Source organism: Schistocerca gregaria, chromosome 5 (assembly GCF_023897955.1).
Source record: "Schistocerca gregaria isolate iqSchGreg1 chromosome 5, iqSchGreg1.2, whole genome shotgun sequence".
NCBI classification, from domain to species: Eukaryota; Metazoa; Arthropoda; class Insecta; order Orthoptera; family Acrididae; genus Schistocerca; species Schistocerca gregaria.
Genome location: NC_064924.1, coordinates 389,005,784 through 389,028,281, shown reverse-complemented (window position 1 = coordinate 389,028,281; position 22,498 = coordinate 389,005,784). Strand labels below are relative to the sequence as shown.

Genomic DNA, 22,498 nt, shown 5'->3' with positions numbered 1-22,498 from the left:
AAAGAACATTTTGGATGCGTATATCCGTCCATCATTCTAAATTTGAGCTTTCTATAGTCTCGCTATATTACTTACGTCAAAAGCAGACCTAACACCTTTGAAATGGTCACAAGTGATTTTCAAGCTTTTGCCCCATCGGTAATGAGCACCTGGTCAAGAAGACTTTACACTCCGAACTTTTCTTTTTTACGATCTGCTATTTTCACTATGTGCATTATTCTTATTGCACGCTAGCTTGAGCTCTTTGCTGTCACTAGTCACCAAGTCTTAATCAGCATCAGTCTGTACGAAACGTTATTGGACCATTAGGTAGAAGAATATTTCCACCAGGCATTTTCGTACAGCTCTGACAATAATTGTGTTACCTTCATTACTCGGGATAGTTATTGTGAACGAATACATAATTACTCTGCAGAGTGAGCAACACTTTTAAGAAAGTGTTACTGTACGACTGAGCGCTGACAGTTTAAAATGGATGGGGTTGCCATGGTTGTAAGCTTACAGAAACAATGCAGAGAAAACTAAGATCAATGCTGAAGCTGATACCATTGATCCTCTATAGCCAAACTAAATTAAATTATCAGACGGTCCTAGAACGATGCCTGTGTAATCCGTTTGCGTATCGAACGGTGTGTGGTAATCACACCGCTGTCCTCACTGTTAACACCACCATCTCAGTTTGTCCACGATGGTGCATGCTTTACGCTGTAGTCAACCCACCAAAGTGGTAGCGCTAATCAAAGCGACTTTTCCAGTTTGCTCTGACACAACGAAGACTGGTGATCGGCACTGGAACACGCAGTGTCACGATGCTCGTGGTAGTAAAAGCTGATTTACGTTGTCAGTAACTGTAATACATAAGGAAAAAAACATTCCGACCTGCGGTTAACAGCACATGTCAGACTGAATATAATAAACAGAAAAACTGAAGTTGTCGTAGCTCAGTAACAATATCACGAGAAAGAAAATTTGTACCATCTTTCAGTGTATGAAATACTAAGCATTTGAATGTAAATTACCATCAAATTTGTCGGCTTTAGAACCTTCTTTAGTTTATAGGCTCGCATATCAAAAAACCAGCGAACAATATGTGTGAGTAAATGCCAACACTGTTTACGAAATCGACTTACGGAATTGTAAGTAACCAAGATCCTACTATAACTTCGATACGCAAAAAACAGCGTTTCCAAAAATTATGCACCATTGCTTTCTACGGGACAGTTACGTGAAACACTCACTGTTGCACCATGGCTCGATATAAAGTCAAATAATCCAGAAGGTAAGAATGATGCTTTAAATATTATTTGACTATTATTGTAGGAAATCTGCATGGTTAATCCGAAGTAAGGTTCTAGACGTTCTGCATTATGTACGGATTTTCTGAATGATGCCGACAATATATGCCCTTTTTGACACGAATAGATATAATTAAAATATCCGAAGTCTCGCAAAAGGCCTGTGACCATTATGTGAATACTGAGCACATCATCTTCACCACTTTTTGGTCAATAATAACATCAGTCCATTTTTGTTATATCATCATTTATTTATATTTTCTTGGGATATCATTTCATGCAGTACTGTGTATTAAGCTCTTTTATCTGAATTTTGATGGTAGATCAGTGATTTAACAAGTGAACTGTTATAATCAGTGGCCAAAACCGGTAAAGAGAGGTGCTCAACGGGTTGATTTTAATACGGAGAGGCATATATTGTATGACAACTATGAGAAATATAGAATGAAAATGCAGCATTGAAATAAATCTAGCCCCAAAATATGAGTAATCAGGAATCTCTGACAAAACCTTAATAGAAGACATACCAGAGAAATATGTTTAACTCCACAGTATTTGCCCATCTGGCAAGTAAATATTATTCATTCATGCCCCAATATCCTTGTATGTACGTACTTTCTGTTCGTATGTCCTTTCAAAAGATCTTTTAACATTTGGTCGAATTTATTATTGCAGAGTTCAGTATGTCAAGTTTCGAGGCTACTGCGTCCTTTAACTTTGATAATCTAGTTTTACTATGCCACAGCTACGTCACTCGCTTCCGTACGTTGACGGAATGGGACTGCCTTGGAGAATATTTAATTTACTCTTTTTAGAGCAGCAGGAAAATGGGCTGTCCATATTTCGGTGCTTATAAAGATACAGGCATCATTTATGTTTCAAACGTGTGATGTTCTGCAGTCTTCGCTGCAGAGATCTTGGTGACAACATGAAAAATTACTACGACATGCTCCTGTTTACAAACAGTGATCCAGCACTGTCAAATGTTTTTTATTCCAGTCTTTGATCACAATATCAATTCTTTAAACGATGACCGGTTTCAGTCCGTAATGACCATCCTCAGATCTTTTTTACAAAAATGGTTCAAATGGTTCTGAGCACTATGGGACTTAACATCTGAGGTCATCAGTCCCCTAGACTTAGAACTACTTAAACCTAACAAACCTAAGGACATCACAAACATCCATGCCCGAGGCAGGATTCGAACCTGCGACCGTAGCCGTCTCGCGGTTGCAGACTGTAGCACCTAGAACTGCTCGGCCACTCTCGCCGACTCTTTTTTACACCATGTCCTCAAGTGATAAGGCCATAATGGAATGGCATCGTCAAAACATGTAATCAGCACAGCATGTTCATATAGATCTAAAATAATGTGTAGAGTAGGCCACATCGTCCACACAGTCATTAGAATAACGAATAATTACTGTGTGGACGACGTGGCCTACTCTACACATTATTTTAGATCTATATGACCATGCTGTGCTGATTACATGTTTTGACGATGCCATTATGGCCTTATCACTTTAAGACATGCTATAAAAAAGATCTGAGGATGGTCATTACGGAGTGAAACCGGTCATCGTCTAAAAAACTGATATTGTGATCAAAGACTGGAATAAAAAACATTTAAAAAATTAACATCTGAAGACACTTCATATAAGACGTAAGTTTTGCTGCTACAAAGTGAGCAAAGCTACTCCCCGGTAGGATAAGTCGCATCTTAAAAAACCCTGACGGAGTAGCGAAGTAGCGTCAAGCGAAAATGTCGTGCCTGAGCAGTGTGACTCCGCAAGAGAGCGAGCACAATGCCAAAGCCGCCGAGTCGAGTGAAATACGCAACAGGTCTTGTGCTCGGACCACTTCGCTGGGGCAATAACCTACAGCGGAACTACTGGAGCAGTGACACACACACACACACACACACACACACACACACACACACACACACACAGAGAGAGAGAGAGAGAGAGAGAGAGAGAGAGAGAGAGAGAGAGAGAGAGAGAGAGAAAGGCAATAGCTGCCTGTAAAACAATGCTAAATCCTCGTATTGTAACTATTATAGCTGCGTTTGGCCAACAGACAGAGATAAATATGGCACCTCAGTTCAACATGGTGCCTATTGGTAACATATTTTCTATTTAAATACACTCTTCTTGAGTGATTACAACTTGCACTCTATTGTTAGAAAACGACTGTGCGATCTGACACCTTATAATACGACTATGGCTGAAAATTTTGGGTGAGAGATTTTGTCAAGGATTAGGTTGTTACCACAAAGAATGGTAATATGTTGTGTTCTGCACGGCAAAAGTGGTGCTTACTATTTACGTGTGTTTTCTGATTTGTCGATGAAACTTTACTTAGCATCAAAATTATTTTCGCTCAGTTGTCACAATATTTCTTTCATTTTAAACAGCTTTCTGTCAGAATATTCTCTATTTTACCAGTTTTCTCCCCATTTTATGATACACCATTAATATGGTATTATGAGTCAGATTTTATTTATAGCCCTCCTGCTCGTAATCTATTTTGCTTTTTGTGAGATTGAGCAACAACTACTGGCGCACGTAAGCCGATTGCGCGAGTGAGGCGGGACGTGGATGCGTGCACTCACCGGACACCGGCTGGGGCGCGCGGAGCGGCCTGCGGTGGTCGCTGCCACTCGCCACCCGAGCGGAACGGACCGGCAGCTAGGTAGGTGGGCGGGCGGGCCTAGCGAGAGGCGGGGTGGCGCGTCGCCGACTGAGGCGGGCTCGCCGGAGCGCGGCTGCCACAGCCGGCGCCGCCGTCGGACCGCCGGCCGCGCACGCGCACTCGCGCTCAGATTGATCCGCGCGCCACAGACACCGCCCAGCGCTCAGCGCCAGCATCGATACCCGCTCTCGATAAATCGCACACTCGCTTGCGCGAGATTCGCTCGTCGCGTTAGGCCGCTGTACACCGACAGTCAGTGGCTGAACTCTGCGGAACTATGATGCGTGCACGGGAGACGGGAGATGCACGACGAATGGCTCAGGCAAAGCGAAAGAAGCAAAGGACAATTGTTTTTGTTATAATGGCTTCATGTCATTTATCTACAATTTACGTGGTCATATCTAGCATATGTTAAACCTTCTACACTTCTGACCATTAAAACTGATATATCAAGAAGAAATGCAGATGACAAACGGGTATTCACTGGACAAATATATTATACTAGAACTGACATGTGATTACATTTTCACGCAATTTGGGTACATAGATCCTGAGAAATCAGTACACATAGCAACCAACTCTGGCCGTAATAACGGCTTCGATACGCCTGGGTACTGAGTCAAACAGAGTTTGGATGGCGTGTACAGGTCCAGCTGCCCATACAGCTTCAACACGGTACCACAGTTCATCAAGAGTACTCACCGGCGTATTGTGACGAGCCAGTTGCTCAGCCACGATTGACCAGACGTTTTCTATTGGTGAGAGATCTGGAGAATGTGCTGGCCAGGGCAGCAGTCGAACATTTTCTGTATCCAGAAAGGCCCGTAAAGGACCTGCAACATGCGGTCGTGCATTATCCTGCTGAAATGTAGGCTTTCGCAGGGATCGAATCAAGGGTAGAGCCACGGGTCGTAACACATTAAAATGTAACGTCCACTGTTCGATGCGCCGTGGCCACTGCTGCCGGCAATCATGTAAACTGGCTACATAACTGCCAAATCTCTCTGCAGTATCACACATGGACTTTCAAGCTCCCTGTACACATTTTACACGACCTCCTTCAAATTCAGTGAAGTGTTTTAGAGGTAACAAACCCTCACGACTGTTACAGCCTGTATATCCACGAGAGCGCTCCTGATGTTATATGAAACCGCACAATAGGCCATAACTCCTGGTGTAGGTCCAGTATATGTACATGCAGACCAATTAGTTACTGACTGACTACCTTCTAACCAAACACGGCCGTCACCGGCACCGAGGCAAAACCAGATTTCATCAAAACTGCGGTGCCAACTGCCGCTCAAATTGCTGCTGCAGATGCAGTACCATGAGCCAGAGCCGTACGCCAAACACGATAGTCTTCTATCTCGGTACTGCCACGTGGCCGTCTGAAGCACGGCCTTCTTGCGACCGTACATTCTCGTGGGTACTGCTGCCGCCAATCATGTTAACTGGCTACATTCCTGCCACATCTGTCTACAGTATCACACAGGGACACTATAGCTCCTCGTACACCTATTACATGACCTTGTTCAAATTCATTGCAATGTTCATAATGACATCTCTGTTGCTTTATTAGCATTCTTGACTAACACCAGCTCACCACGTCCAATCTGAAAGGTAACTAACGCTCACCACCGTTACAGAGTCTATTTAAAGCAAATCTGATTTGCATCCTAGGGTCACGGTACCAGCGCCACCCTTATTTGCCTGGCGCCATACTTGTATTGATATCTTCTTTCATATGTAGAGACACACCAACCAACTTTCACTATGTCGCACAACTCCCCCCACCTCTTCACCCCTCCGCCAACCCACCTTCGATTTTCATAATATACAATGAAGAGCCAAACAATCTGGTACACCTGCCTAATATCGTGTAGCGCCTCCGCGTGCAGGCAAAAGTGCCGCAACATGACGTGACATGGACTCGACTTATATCTCGAGGAGTGCTGGAGGGAACTGACTCCATGAATCAGGCAGAACTGTCTATAAATCCCTAAGACTATGAGGACGTGGAGATCTCTTCTGAACAGTAAACTGAAAGGCATCCCAGATATGCTAAATAATGTTCATGTCTGGGGAGTTTGGTACCCAGAGGAAGTGTTGAAATTCAGAAGAGTGTTCCTGGAGCAATTCTGGCTGTGTGGGATGTCGCATTGTCCTGCTGGGATTCTCCAAGTCCGTCGGAATGCACAATGGACACGAATGGATGCAGATGATCAGACAAGATGTGTCACCTGTCAGAGTCGTATATAAAAGTATCAGAGATCCCATATTACTCCAGCTGCGCTCGCCCCACACCATTACACGGCCTCCACCGGCTTTAACAGTCACCGACTGACATGCAAGGTTTATGGATTCATGAGGCTGTCTTCGTGTCTATACACGTCCATCCGCTCGATACAACTTGAGACTCGTCGACCCGGCAATACGCTTCCAATTATCAACAGTCCAATGTCGTTGTTGACTGGTCCAGGCTAGGCGTAAAGCTTTGTGTCGTGCAGTCATCAAGAGTACACGAGTGGGCCTTAGGTTTCGAAAGCCGATATCGATGATTGTTCTATGGATGATTCGCTCACTGACACTTGCGGAATGCCCAGCATTGAACTTAAGTCCGGAACCGCGCTGCTGCTACGGTCGAAAGTTCTAATTCTGCCTCGGGCATAGATGTGTGTGATGTACTTAGGTTAGTTAGGTTTAAGCAGTTCTAAGTTCAGGGGACTGATGACCTCAGATGTTAAGTCCCATAGTACTTTAGTGCCATTTGAGACAGCAACAAAATCTGCAGCAATTTGGGAAAGGGTTCCATATCTGTCACATTGAACGATTCTCTTCACTCGTCGTTGGTCACGTTCTTGTAGGATCTTTTTCTGGCCGCAGCGACGTCGTAGATGTGACGCTTTACCGGATTCTTGATATTCGCGATACACTCATGAGATGGTCGTACGGTAAAATTCCCATTTCATCGCTACTTCGGAGGATCTGTGTCCCAATCGCTCGTGCGCCGACTATAACACCACGTAAACGCACTTAAATCTTGATGTATTGTATCAGCAGTAACTGATCTAACAACTACGCCAGACACTTGTCTGCTGCTTACATATATCTGTATTTGAATACGCATGCCTATACCAGTTTCTTTGGCGCTTCAGTACATATCACACCTCCATAATTTGCGTGGTGTCTTCTTTCCAACGTGTCCGGAAAAACAGGCACCAGGCTTTCATGTAAGGCACCGATGCCTGGTTTTTAGGCAGGATCCCTCGTTCTGTTCGATGATGGGGTGCTATTCTAATACAGTTGCAGAGCCCATGCAGTTTTGTTGGATTTGATGGGGAATACGAAATAGGCTGAGGCGTGATTTGGAATTGAGGAGCCGTTGTGGCCGAGCGGTTCTAGGCGCTTCAGTCTGAAACCGCGCTGCTACTACGGTCGCATTTCGAATCCTGCCTCTGGCATGGATGTGTGTGATGTCTTTAGGTTAGTTAGGTTTAAGTAGTCCTATGTCTATGGGACCGATGATCTCAGATGTTAACTCCCATAGTACTTAGAGCTCCGGCTGTCTCATACTGTGGGCCCTCAAGCTATGCGGGCTCTCGGTTGGTAAAAGGCAGTGTGGGGAAGGATGCGTCTCAAACAGCCTCTCCTTCTCAAGTGCCCTTACCTGCCTTCTTGAGGTGGAGCTGTTAAGCCTTCGGGCAACTAAAGGGCATGGGCGCGACGGTGCGCTGCACAACTTGTACACTGGTTCTGATGGCTGCATTTGCTGTGGTGGGATCCTGCCCCAAGTCGGCGAAGGCCATTCGCCTTGTCTTGGACTCCAGGGCATGCTCTGCCAAGCCGGGGCGTGGTGACATGTCCCCGGTCAGGTTAGATGGGTCCAGACCTCCGAACGTCTGGGGGACCGGCCCGGCACCTGAGTAGGACCGGGTCCCTGGCCTTTGGTGGGAACCTGGCCTGGTAGGGGGCCAAGGACGGAGAGTGTATCCGCTCTCCCGGAATGCGGGTGGCATTCGCCGATAAGGGAGCGGGTGAAAACTGCGGTGGTGTGGCTGTTGCGGAGGACTAGTGCGCTGTACCCACGGCTTGCTAAACCTGGCAGCTCAGTTACTGACAGCTCTTGGTCAACGGGCGGGATCGGTGAGCGGGCTGCATATAGCCTCCCCCCATGCCAGAGAGGCCGGTCCGGGGCAAGAGACGGGCCTCCATTTTTTCACTCTCTAATTCTTCTAAAATGGCAGAAAATCAAGAGTGTGTTAATGCGTGGGATACTGGCGTAATATCGAGCCTCGAGAATGTATCTGTCGCTGAGCGCCATGCGAAATTCCTAAGATTACTGGATACCAGCATAAAAAACGGCAAGATAAGCAATTATGCTATCAATCATATTAGGGACTTTGTAGCCAACCGGGCAATCGCCCACTCTCAGTTAGAGGGTAGGGTAACTGAGTTAGAGAAAGAAAATGAAAGGCTCAGAGGTCAACCGGCCCGGACTTATGCTGCGGTTGCAAGAGCACCAGTTGCCAAGGCACCGACAGCGAAAGAAACTATACAGGACAATATCAAAAAAGTTACTCCCACAGTATTCTTAAAACCTAAACCAGGCGAGGACATTAACGCTGTTAAGTCAGTTTTTGAGAAGTGCATTGATCCTAAGAAGGATAAGATGAAGATCAACGATGTACGTACGGCAAAGAATGTGTTGATAGTAGAAACAGCCTCACAAGAGGACTGTCAAAAGGTTTTAAACAATGAACAACTAAGTAATAAAGTGAAGTGTGAACCTCCTCGCAAGCGTCGACCTTTGATGTGTCTGTATGATGTACCTACATTCATGACAACAGACAGTCTGGTGGACGCAATATATACACAAAATTTTGATGGAGAAATGTCGAGAGGATAATTTGACGAACACTTCAAGTTACGCTTCAGAGCAGGACCACGTGAGAAGTTGACAGTACACCACGTGGTAGAAGTCTCGCCAGGTTTATGGAAATCACTAACGGGAATGAGTCGGTTGTATGTTGGCTACTCTGCGTCGAACATAAAAGATTACCTGGCGGTGCCACGATGCACCAAGTGCCAGGATATAAATCGCACTAACAAGTATTGTACGGAACCAGAAGTCATATGCGGCCATTGTGGCCTATCTGGACATATTAAGAAAGGTTGCCTAATAAGGACAAAGCATGAGTATGCGTACCATGCAGAAGACGAGGCTGTAAGTGTGGTGGAACCAAAGATTGTCCAACCCACAAGATGTTCTTAGATAGACTTATTCAAAGAACAGATTACGATGATGTATAAGATTTTACAAGTAAACGCGATGCGCAGCCAGCTGGTTGCGCATGAGCTATGGCAATTAGCGGAAGAAGATGGAATAGACGTTCTTCTGATACAAGAACCGAACTCCTGTGCGGGTCGAGTCCCTGGCTTCCCTGCAACAGCACAAGTGGTTTCCTCGGGTGGGAACCCTATGAGTGCAATTATAATATTGAACAAAACTATAAAAACTACGATATTAAGTCAGTTCTGTACCGAGCATATTACAGTTGTACAACTTAATTTATTGTCTTACAGTATGTACGTTGTTAACGTCTACTGTAATTCAGACATGACATAGAGATCTATCTTGAACAGTTGCATTGGATACTAAGAGTTTTAGCCGGGCCGGCTATAATTGTAGCTCTGGATGCCAATGCTAAATCTCCACTTTGCCACTGTGATGTACAGGACGGTAGGGGTGCGCAGCTTGTTGATCTGATAATGGAAACGCACATGCAAGTGCTAAACTTGCCTGGGTACCCCCCGACCTATTCAGTGAGGGCGGGTGCAACATCAAATATTGATGTCACACTTGCAAGCGAGAGGGCAGCACCCCACGTCCATAACTGGCAAGTAAGGGAACACCTAACTGTCAGTGATCATAACTGTATAACATTTGAAATAGCGACAACCATCGCAGATGTGCCAGGCGAATGGGTGGAACGATTCAACTATACTCGGACAGACTGGGACCGCCTCGTGCAGGTGTTCAGTCCTCCAGAGTTCGGAGAGGACATAGGTAACATTGATGAAGCTGTGGAGGAGCTTGTAAGCTCCGTGCAAACAGCTATCACACTGGCTGTACCTCGAATAGCGAGATACATCTGCAGTGAGTCCACCCCATGGACCCCTGGATTGACTGTGCTTAAACGGTCGGTCAGAAGGGAGCGAAGCAACTATCAAAGGAGCTTTTCCCACGACGAACGACAATACCACCAAGGTATTTATCGTCGTCTGAAGCAGAGATACAAGGATCAGTTAGACATCACAAGACGCCAATCCTGGGAAAGGTTTGTTAACGATCAGCTGGGAACAGACCCTTGGGGAGTTCCCTACAAAATCGTTCGAGGAAAAATCAGGTCGCCCATGTTGTTGTCTACACTACATGCTGGGGATGGTGGGATGACCAAGAATTGGGTAGAACTGCAAGACTGCTGTTGGATACACTACTGCCAGATCACAACGACGACCAGGATTCGCAAGAGCAGCGGGAAACAAGTCAGGCGCTCTCGAATCCGTATCTTAACGATACGAACGTGTACCCTTCCTCTACGGAGGAGGTGGAAGCAACCATCTACACCTTTGCAAGGAAGAAGGCACCTGGTCCTGATGGGATCCCTGTGGAGATATTACAGGGACTTGCGCACTTGGTCGCCCCAGCGTTAAGTCGTATTTACAACGTCTGTTTACAGACAGGGCTATTATCCACAGAGGTGGAAAACTGCAGAAGTTGTAATCATCAGGAAAGGCCCTGATAAGGATCCAACGATGCCGATATCCTATCGGACTATCTCTCTGCTATATGGAATGGGCAAAGCATTTAAGAAGTTGCTGGCTGACCGACTTTTGAGTCACAGAACTCTGCACGGTATAATTGATAGGCAGTTCGGATTCCGAAAGGGTCGCTCCACTCAGGATGCGATCAATGAGATTTGCCGGCTTGTTCACTCTGCGACATCGAAGTATGTCCTTGGCATAATGATAGACATCTCACATCAACCTGTGGTGGCCGGCACTCTTCTCTCGACTAAGAGACATTGGGTGCCCGCGGCTACTGTATGGCTGTCTGGAGGCCTACTGTGATGCAAGAACTGCTAAAATAACGGCTCCCGGAGCAGTCGTATCAAAAAGAGTATCCCGTGGCTGTTCCCAGGGATCGGTGTGTGGTCCCATTTTCTGGGATATCACCATGGAAACATTGTTGAACGTTCTGCAGGGAGAGACTGCAGTTCTGGGTGTCGTTGCTTATGCGGACGATCTCGCAATTCTAGTGGAAGGTGACACTCGCAATGTGATCGAAGACAGATCACGACTGGCTGTTGGACTGTTAGCTAACTGGTGTGACAAGACTAAAATGTCTATTGCACCACAAAAATCGCTATATATGCTCTTAAAAGGCAAGTTAAATATGGACCCAACAGTCAGAATTAATGGCGACAGAGATATGCCCGTTACCTAGGGGTATATCTAGATGAGAATTGGAGCTTCATTCCGCATATTGAGCAAATAGCGACAAAGTACTTAGCTCTGTTCAACAAGATAATATCGATAGGACAAAGAAGGTTTCATCTGCCGTCAAAGGCAATAAACATCTATCATAACAGTATATTGGCACCTATAGTAGGGCACGCATCCAGTGTGTGGGCCCACAGGCTAGCTCTGGTGAAGCGTGCGGCTGCTGTCAGGCGAATACAGAGGAACGTTCTGTTGAGATGCATTGGTGCATTCAACACAAGTCCAACAGATGCACTGTTGGTAATTATGGGTCTATGTCCACTAGACCTGTTAATAAGGCAGCACGTAGCCTCCTACTGGCTGCGCAAACAAAATATTGACATGGTGGAAAATATAATGGGCACTCTTCTGGCTAGCGTCAAATCCATCCGAGAAAAAATGCTCGACATTTGGCAGGACGAATGGGATGGGTCCAGTACTGGCCGTAGAGTCCATGGGTTTCTACACACAGTAAGGGAAAGACTAAGGAACAAGATAATGAAGCCCTCACAGGGCTTAGTCCACTTCCTTACAGGCCACGGTCCCTACCCCACGTACCTGCATAAAATAGGTAAAAAGCCAACACCGGAGTGTGACTATGGTGCCCACGTAGGATCGCCAGAACACACAGTGTTTGAGTGTCCAATATATGAACACGCTGTCTCAGTTGAGACACAGCTTCTCCAGACAAGGGATATAAATGTCATACTGACAAATGGCGAATTATTTAGCAATTTCGCAAAATTAGTGAATAAAATCTCAAGGGAGGCCCAGCGGGCCTACCTTGGGAGAGGGTAAATGCGCTTCACGTCTAATGCGCAATTGTAAATATGTAAATACTACGTTGTTTAAGTCTTGAGTTGTAGTAGCTAGTAGTTGTAGTTAGCTCAGTATTGTGGTGGAGGGAATTAAAGAGTAGTACAATGGAGTGGTTTCTTCTAGTAGTAGCGACCCGCCTCCACGGGGCTAGGGACGGGCAACTCTCTGGCAAAATACCAGAGAGGCTAAGAGGCCGACTTTTCATATAGTGTACAAAGTAGCAGAATAAACATATTGTTTGCATGCATTTATAAACCCCTTCTGTAGCACTAAAAGCAGAGATAGTTAGTCTTAATACACCCACTCAAAAGTGCCAGAAAGTGGTTTACGTATGAAAAATAAAAAAAATAAAAAAAGTACTTAGAGCCATTTGAAGCAGTTTTGGAATTGAGGAGGAAGACGCGCTGGAGTATTCCCAGCAGTTGTGCAAAGCCACTGTGCGAGGCTGGTATAGTGTTTAGCCATGTGCCTAGGAGACCCGGGTTCGAATTCCGAAATTGGTACAATTCTCATTTGTCGCTTCAGTCTGCTTGGGTACGGAAGAGAATTAACATTTTAGAAATCACGGCAAGAAGAAAATTTGAAGAAAGAAATGAAAATAAAACATTAGGTACACTGGGTTGGGCCACTGAAGTGGAAGCCAAGGAGGAAAATCAGATATCGACATTCAAAGGATGACATGAAACGTTGATTAGTAGTGAAAATGATGAAGACATCCTTCATGGAATCAATCCTTAGTCACTGTGGAGATCAGTGGAAATCAAATGATATTGCTCTATTACAATAAGAAATGATCCAAATCCTTTAGATAGCACTGGTAAAGGAAATTTAAAACTTGGTTGTAGGTAACTTTTACTAATACGTGATCAACAAAATACGATTCGGCGCAAGAGAGAGACAAAAATATTATTCGGATTTGAAATCTATGATTATCATAAGCTCAGTTTCGGCAAAGCGTAAAAACAAAATTTCGTAGATAGGAATAGATAAATATTGCAAAAAAAAAAAAATTAAAAAAAATAACGGACACAAATTATGCAACTAATAATATGGAACGATTGCCAACACAAGTACTAAATATTTCAGTGTGTCATCTCTGTAGAGAATATTACCATAGTCCTTGAACTATTAGCACTGACTTTTTTTAGATTTTATTTCAGCTCCGTTTCAACTAATTAATGCACGTTATTTGACATTTATTTAATTCACGTCAGTTCAACAGCTTATGTTAAGGACTTCAAAAGAAGACTCTATTTACCTGCATATATTTTCCTCACTTGCTTTTTCTCTGATGAACATGACAATATAATACAAACTCAGATATTTACAGTTACTTATTTTAGATTATATTTCAAAAGAAAAAGGCGGGAAAAGTTCCTTTTGATCATGATCCACTTATTTTAAGAAGGTAAATTTACAATGAAGCGCCAAAGAAACTGGTATAGGCATGCGTATTCAAATTGTGGAGATATTTAAACACACAGACTACGGCGTTTTGTCGGTAACGTCTGTATAAACCGACAACAGCCTGACGCTGTTGTTAGATCGGTTACTGCTGCTACAGTGGCAGGTTGTCAAGATTAGGTAAGTTTGAATGTGGTGTTATAATCGGAGCACGAGGGATATGACATAGTAGCGATGAAGTGGGGAATTCATCCATTTCGCTAGTGCACCGTGAATACCAGGAATAAGGTAAAACGTCTACTCTCCGACATCGCTGTGGCCGGAGAAAGGCCCTACAAGAACGGGACCAACAACCAGTGAAGAGAATCGTTCAACGTGACAAAGGGCAACCCTTCCGCAAATTGCTGGAGATTTTAATGTTGGGCCATCAGCAAGTGCCAGCGTGCGAACCATTCAACGGAACATCATTGATATAGGCTGTCGGAGTTGAAGGACCTCCCGTGTACCCTAGATGACTGCGGTACACAAAGCTTTACGCCTCGTCTGGGCCATCAACAGCGACAATGGACTGTTGATGAATGGAAACATGTTGCCAGGTCGTATGAGTCTCGTTTCAAATTGTATCCAGCGGATGGACGTATAGGGGTATGCAGACAACCTCATGAATCCATGGACCCTGCATGCCAGCATGTCTTGTGTAATCAGCTGCATCCGTTCATGTCCATTGTGCATTCTGACGGACTTGGGCAATTCCAGCAGGACAATGCGTCTCTTACGTCCATAATTTCTACAAAATGGCCAAAGGAGCACTTTTCTGAGTTTTAACATTCCGTCGCTACCAGACTCTCCAGACCTGAACATTATTGAACATATATGGGAGTGCCTTGCAACGTGCTGTTCAGAAGAGATCTCCACCGCCTTGCACTATTACGGACTTATCGTGTCAGTTCCCTCCTACACTACTCTAGACGTTACTCGAGTCCATGCCACGTCGTCTTGCGGCACTTTTCAGTGCTCGCAGGGCACTACACGATATTAGGCAGGTGTACCAGTTTCTTTGACACTTCAGTGTAATATATGGCATTTATGTAATTAAGAAAGGAATTGTTTATTTTACTACGAAACAGTTACGTATTTATGAAGAAGAATGTACCTATAATTTTGCAGTTTCTCCACTTGATAATCGACCATTTTCTTAAAGAAGAGGAAATTTGTCGTAGTGTCCTCTTTGCATGCTATCATTTTCCAAAATATCATTTCGACACCTCGAACTATTTACGAAATATGAGGGACATTGTTTATAATGTTCTCGCACGGGAGCGGTAGGAAGTGAACCCTCTATATATATACCAATTTCTCAAGATCTGAAGTAAACATCTGCTATGTCAGCTACTGTAGGAGTCAGGACAGACGCCAAACAAAGAAAGATATGACCGGTGGCAGGAATCCAAAATGATCTGTAAATACATTTTCAATTTCATAGGGCACTTTATTTCTAAAACGAAAAGAAACATAGGTGAACTCGCTTTATGAAATGGTTTGATGTGTTTTATGTGCTTCCTATGCCCCCTACACGCAAGCGCTTTTATACATTATTACTACTCGTAAAACAAGGTAAGTAGCGTCTTCCTATTACCCAGTACCGATGCTCTGTAAGTCTACGATTGAAATGGGCCGACCAGCTATGGGCTGGTGGTTTAATCAGTGTTGACAGTGGGTTCTGAGCTCCGGGTTCCTGGAGGTATGGCGTTGCCTGCTGTTTTCATTGGTGAGCGGGTCAGCGCTTTCTTTATGCCGTTTCGCGGGGCTGCGAGGTCGGTGTGCGGTCGATGCAGTAGGACTGTAGAACGTCGATCTCCTCCCACGATTAAAGAAAAATTCATTACGTTAGTTAAATTACGTACGCAGCGATATATTTTGTCTAATGTTCGCCAAATGCAAGTTCATAACAGCCCCTAGTTTTCGTTGCTATGCATTCGAGTTCCACTTAGTGGTGGTGGTTAGTGTTTAACGTCCCGTCGACAACGAGGTCATTAGAGACGGAGCGCAAGCTCGGGTTAGGGAAGGATTGGGAAGGAAATCGACCGTGCCCTTTCAAAGGAACCATCCCAGCGTTTGCCTTAAACGATTTAGGGAAATCACGGAAAACCTAAATCAGGATGGCTGGAGACGGGATTGAACCGTCGTCCACTTAGTGGTTTATTAATATGGGAAATATCACAATAATTATGACCTTTAAGGAAATGATAGATTCTCCAACATGAACCTGACATATAGATCTACATCCGCGGTAAAAACTATTTTTATCGAAACTATGAGGAAAGTAGCAACGTAGCCAACATTAACGCGCCTTTCTGCCGAGGTACCGAGTCAACCACCGTCTCGCCCAAAGCTTCTTGAAATGAGGCACGCAGCAGAATTCCGTGTATGTACCTGCTGAGGAGCCGGATGGCCGGTTCCGAGTACTGTGGGTAAAGATCTCAAGATTGTGCCTCCACTAACACACGGGCGGAGACTGCAGGTATTCAAGAATCCGCCGGAAAAATATTCGAGGTCTCTCGCCAAAATCCACTAATCTCTGGCAGCAAATGAATGGCACCAGCTGGATACGGCATGCCTGAAGAAATCTGTGTGCACTCTTGGTCGCCGAATAGAAGCTAATGTCAATGCTAGATACGTAATACTTAGTACAGGCGCGATGTCTCCTTGGAATGATATATTTTGTGTACAGTGTGCTTACACGCAGCATCAGTAAGGAGTTGTGCGACAGAGTGAGTGTTGGTTGGTGTGTTTCTACTTATGAAACAAGATATATATTCAAATATCGCGCCAGGCGCAAAAGAGTGGCGCTAGTAACGTGGCACTAGGATGCAAATCAGGTTTGCTTTAAATACAGGCTGTAACGATCGTGTGCGTTAGTTACCTCTGAGACTGGACGTGGTGAGCTGATGTTAGTCGTAAACGCTTTTCAGGCTACAAAGACGTCATTATGAACGCTGCACTGAATTTGAACGAGGTCGTGTAATAGGTGTACGAGGAGCTTGAATATTCATGTGTGATACTGTAGAGAGATCTGGCAGGAATGTATCCAGTTTACATGACTGCCGGCAACAGTGGCCACGAGAATGTACGGTTACAAGAAGGCTGTACTACAGACGGCCACGTGCCACTACCGAGATGGAAGACTTATGGTGCCTGACGAACGGCCCTGGGTCATAGTACTGCAACTGCAACAGCAATTTGAGCGGAGGTTGGTACCGCAGTTCTGATGAAAATTGGTTCTGCCTCGGTGCCGGTGACGGCCGTGTTTGGTTAGAAGGTGGTCAGTCAGTAACTAATCTGTCTGCGTGTACATATACTGGATCTACACCAGGAGTTATGTCCTGTTGTGCGATTTCATATAACATCGGGAGCGGTCTCGTGGTTATCCCACGTATCCTGTTTGCAAATTTGCATCTCATTCTGGGGATACGATGACTCGTACTCCCATTCCTGAAAAGCATTCCAGTGGACGTTTTCCACAAGGATACCGTTCACTAACGTACCTCTGTTTTAATCATACATGCTCTTCAATGTCGACATGTTGCCTTGGCCAGATCGATCACCAGATATGTCTCTAATCGAGCAGATATGGGACATCATAGGAATACAACCCCAGCGTCATCCACAAATAGCATTAAACGACACTTTATTGGCTGACCAAGGGCCATAAGAATGTAGCTCCATCCCACAAACTGATATTTGGCATCTGTACGAGGTGCTTTCAAGTTCTAAAGCCTCCGATTTTTTTTTCTCCGGACTGGAAAGAGATAGAAACATGTGCATTGTTTTAAAATGAGGCCGCGTTCATTGTCAATACGTCCGAGAGATGGCAGCACTGTACGGCAGATGGAATTTTACCGCAAGCGGCGAGAATGAGAACTGTTTTAAATACTTAAAATGGCGATGTTTTCCTTACTTGAACAGCGTGGAATCAATCGTTTTCTGAATTTGCATGGTGTGAAACCAATTGAAATTCATAGACAGTTGAAGGAGACATGGGGTGATGGAGTTATGGATGTGTAGAAAGTGCATTCGTGGGTGCGACAGTTTAATGAAGGCAAAACATCGTGTGACAACAAACCGAAACAAACTCAGGCTCGCACAAGCCGGTCTGACGACATGATCGAGACAGTGGAGAGAATTGTTTTGGGGGATCGCCGAATGACTGTTGAACAGATCGTCTCCAGAGTTGGCATTTCTGTGGGTTCTGTGCACACAATCCTGCATGACGACCTGAAAATGCGAAAAGTGTCATCCAGGTGGGTGCCACGAATGCTGACGGACGACCAAGTGGCTGCCTGTGTGGCATGTCGCCAAGCAATGTTGACGCGCAACGACAGCATGAATGGGACTTTCTTTTCGTCGGTTGACACAATGGATGAGATGTGGATGCCATTTTTCAATCCAGAAACAAAGCGCCAGTCAGCTCAATGGAAGCACACAGATTCACCGCCACCAAAAAAATTTCGGTTAACCGCCAGTGCTGAAAAACTGATGGTGTCCATGTTCTGGGACAGCGAGGGCGTAATCCTTACCCATTGCGTTCCAAAGGGCACTATGGTAACAGGTGAATCCTACGAAAATGTTTTGAAGAACAAATTCCTTCCTGCACTGCAACAAAAACGTCCGGGAAGGGCTGCACGTGTGCTGTTTCACCAAGACAACGCACCCGCACATCGAGCTAACGTTACGAAACAGTTTCTTCGTGATAACTTTGGAGTGATTCCTCATTCTCTCTACTCACCTGACCTGGCTCCTAGAGACTTTTCGCTTTTTCAAACAATGAAAGACACTCTCCGTGGCCGCACATTCACCAGCCGTGCTCCTATGGCCTCAGCGATTTTCCAGTGGTCAAAACAGACTCCTAAAGAAGCCTTCGCCGCTGCCATGGAATCATGGTGTCAGCGTTGTGAAAATTTTGTACGTCTGCGGGGCTGTTACATCGAGAAGTAACGCCAATTTCATCGATTTCGGATGAGTAGTTAATTAGAAAAAAAATCGGAGGCCTTAGAACTTGAATGCACCTCCTACAACACATTGCATATACGTGTGCATTCTTGCATTCAACATTCTGGCGGTTACAACGGTTGCTAATATGGTCCTTGCAAATTTGCAATGATTTACCTAACTTTAAACTGTGGCCTTGAAACGTTAATCAATTAAATGTATTACCTAGACAAATGTATTCCCAAAATTTCATTACTCTGCGATAATCACTTTTTACTGATTCCATTTTTTTCCGCCATGTATGTAGTAGAAATTTCATGTTTAACACTTTCGTCGACGAATTAGCATCAATGCAGGAAGTATCGCCCGAGCGAAAATCAACTTACCCTTTTCTCCCATTATGTCCTACGAACCACAGACGAAGGGCATATGCGTAGATTTCCGTTTGCTACTGTGACCCGCTGCAAATTGTTAATGAGAGTCCTAGCATAGCGAATAGATTCCCGAATGTTTCAGTAGCTCGAACACTTTTACAGTAACTCAGTATGCTGTCATCGCACCTATGTGCTCAACTCAGCCAGAGTTAAGTAACAATTTATGGATTCATATTCTTCCTATAGTATAGGTGCCTTAAATTTACACGCATTATCGAAGTACTTCACCTTTTCCTACTCCTACTAACGTCATTCACTTTCGGCCTATTTTGCAGAACTGGATAACATGAGCAGATCCACGCGCTGCCTATCTAGGCGGAATACAAAACACTGGACAAGAAAGAGGACGAAATGCACAAGGTATGGACGAAGTGTGTGTGGAATTTGTGATGGCGGGTGGGGAGGTTGGGAAACAGTGGCTACCTTGTGTGATGGGGGTGGTGTGGAATGGGAAGAAGACTCCAGCACATTGGAAGTGAGCACAATTTTCCCTGTATTCAAGGAAAGGAGCAGCAAGGATTGTAGAAACTACAGGAGGAGGAGGAGGAGGCAATTAGTGTTTAACGTCTCGTCGACAACGTTGTCAATAGGGCCGGAGCACAACCTCGGGATGGGAAAGGACGGAGAAGGCAAGTGTCCTCATCCGGAGCCAGAGAGCCACGATCAATTCTGGGGGAAATTCTGCCAATTGTGAGCTTCGTTGAAACTCCGTGCGAAAGGCTGGTCTTATCAGCCTTCTCTGCCATCTCTGGGATGACAAGTGTAACCTCGGAGCCCGGGCGACAGGCATCATTTATTCGAACGTGCGCTACAATCTGCAGTTGGTGGCACCCTGTTTCCTCAGTGGCAGCTGGAACAGCCTGTTCAGTACGTGGAAAGAGGCCCCCAGGCATAAACTCTGGGTGCTCCTGGTGTCTTTCCCTGTCAGTTGTTGCCATTTTCCATAAACGGTGTCATTATTTGCCGTTCGTTTGAACTGCGCACTATTAATGGATTCCTATCCTTTTGCATTTCCCTCCTCCTGACGCCAGACAAAATTTTCCCCAATACGGTTGAAGTGAGTTCCACTGTTCCGGTTTTAGTGAAAAATAGCACCACAAACTTATTGGTTTGAGGGTCTGGAACAACTCCCTGAGTTCTCACTGGTCTCCGTCCACCCTTATAGGACGCCTAGCTCTAAAACTGAAATGCCAATATGTGACGTACCCTTTGAACAATTATATATGACTCCTCTTCAAATGACACACAATATTTTTAGCGCAACGCAATCTGACTTTCAGAACTCCCCACAAAAGAATCCCCCTGACTAACATTAACCTATACGTTTCACAAATCACTTATCTCACAAAAATCTTCGTTACTCGAACTACTGCAATACAGCGAGCGCCACTACTGGCAGCTAAATAAAATATTCAAACTACTGTAGGCACTGACTACTGATGGCATAGTCAGCAAAAGAAAGATTTTGATAGAGAACAAACAATGTATTTACCTTAATAGTCATAATATATATAGCAGTTTATGACATCCATTCTTACAAACGTACTGCGCAACGCTACGCGCTGTTAACATCCAGCTGCCCAACACTATAATAGCCAACAACAATGCAAACCAGCCACAGACTGCACACAGCACAGCCAGTGATTTTCATACAGAGCGCTACGTGGCGTTACCAATATAAGAACCTAGACAGCCTACTTACAACTACTCGCAGTCAAGTGAATAAGTAATGATGGATCCCGTACTTTTTGCGAAGGAGAAAGTATCGGTAGGAGAGGATGGTAGTTGAGGTACCTTTGAAACCGGTACCACAGAAACATGTCGTAGCTCTTCCAAAACGACAGTCTCACATCCAGTTTCAATTTGAATCTTGGTTTGACAGTAGCCATGTCTATTTCCAGCTGCTTACAGACGTCAACCAACTCATTCTGTGTCCCAGAACGGCATTCTCATTGGGGCTGGTTATCTTTTCACTTCTTGAGCTACAAAGTTTCCAGTTACCTATAAGAAACGAAGCAAATACAAAAACCAAGACTTCTACCAGAAAACCTGTGGTAACAATTACTTATTTCCTAGAACTTTTTGAAGTTACTTACAGTTATTAGCAAACTTGAAAAAAGAGTTAATATTCGGTAAATACATGTAATACTTCTCCTCTTTAACAGAAAAATAGATGTAACACGATATGTTAGTTGGCACATCTGCTGTAGTAACTAAATCACCAACACCTATTTACTGAAAATTAGATAACGCACAGGACAATCACAACTTCCCAAAATTCTCAAAACTGCACGCTTATTTGCGTTGATGTACAATGAGGTTCAGGGTGATCTATTCTTTGGTATAAACTGTTAACCGCAAACGCTAATTTGCTGCGAAATAAGCTACGTATCCAAAACACTTGTCCGCAGCTCGTGGTCGTGCGGTAGCGTTCTCGCTTCCCACGCCCGGGTTCCCGGGTTCGATTCCCGGCGGGGTCAGGGATTTTCTCTGCCTCGTGATGACTGGGTGTTGTGTACTGTCCTTAGGTTAGTTAGGTTTAAGTAGTTCTAAGTTCTAGGGGACTGATGACCATAGATGTTAAGTCCCATAGTGCTCAGAGCCATTTTTGAACCAGAACAATTGTACCAGTAATTTGCGAAAATATAGTTTTCTAAGCGTCTAAAAATTTTCAGATACAAGCTAGTTCTCATTTCATTATACAACGAAAATAGAGAGCGATTGTTTGAACGATGACAGGCCTACTGTTTTCAAATTTTAAAAGAGCACGGACAAGTTCAGGTCTACAGTTGACTATAAGAGTTCTAGTTTATCACGATACTCGCGAATGTTCGAAATTTGACAATACAGCACATCAGAAACTGGTGTTGATGCAACCAGTAAAAGATTACCCAGAAGCAACACGAACAGTAAAATATGCGAACCTAGAATTTCAAATCGGCACAAGAATGTTGTGCACGGGCTCTGACACAAAAGAAAATTCCGAAGTATATATAAACTTGCGAATTGCACGGATTTTTCACTTAGCTGTCCTGTGCCAACTTCTAAACTGGCGTGCCGAAGAACAACACCGCGGCCTGAGTTAATCTCTGTCAAAATAGGTGAAATGTGCAGCACCAACCAAGCACGTCTTTTGCCTGTTGCAGCCAACATTACTGAAATACAGCAGGGAATAAAGTGTTGGGGTCGCCTAATCGGTGAATGTTTTCAAGGAAAAAAAGAACCGTTCTCACTCCTCACTGCAATATAAGTTGTTCTTCCACAGGCTATAGCCGGCCGGAGTGGCCGAGCGGCTCTAGGCGCTACAGTCTGGAACCGCGC

The 22,498-nt window shown here is 44.6% G+C and overlaps 1 protein-coding gene across 1 annotated transcript in view; it reads right to left on the bottom strand.

Annotated features, from left to right (window-relative positions):
• The window catches only part of LOC126272493 (sex peptide receptor), a 3,488,090-nt gene extending 3,484,051 nt beyond the window's left edge, over positions 1 to 4,039 (bottom strand). Inside the window, exon 1 of the mRNA XM_049975380.1 lies at positions 3,910 to 4,039. The gene's annotated coding sequence lies outside the window, so the exon portion shown is untranslated. The remainder of the gene's footprint in view (positions 1 to 3,909) is intronic.
• Positions 4,040 to 22,498: the final 18,459 nt, after the last annotated feature.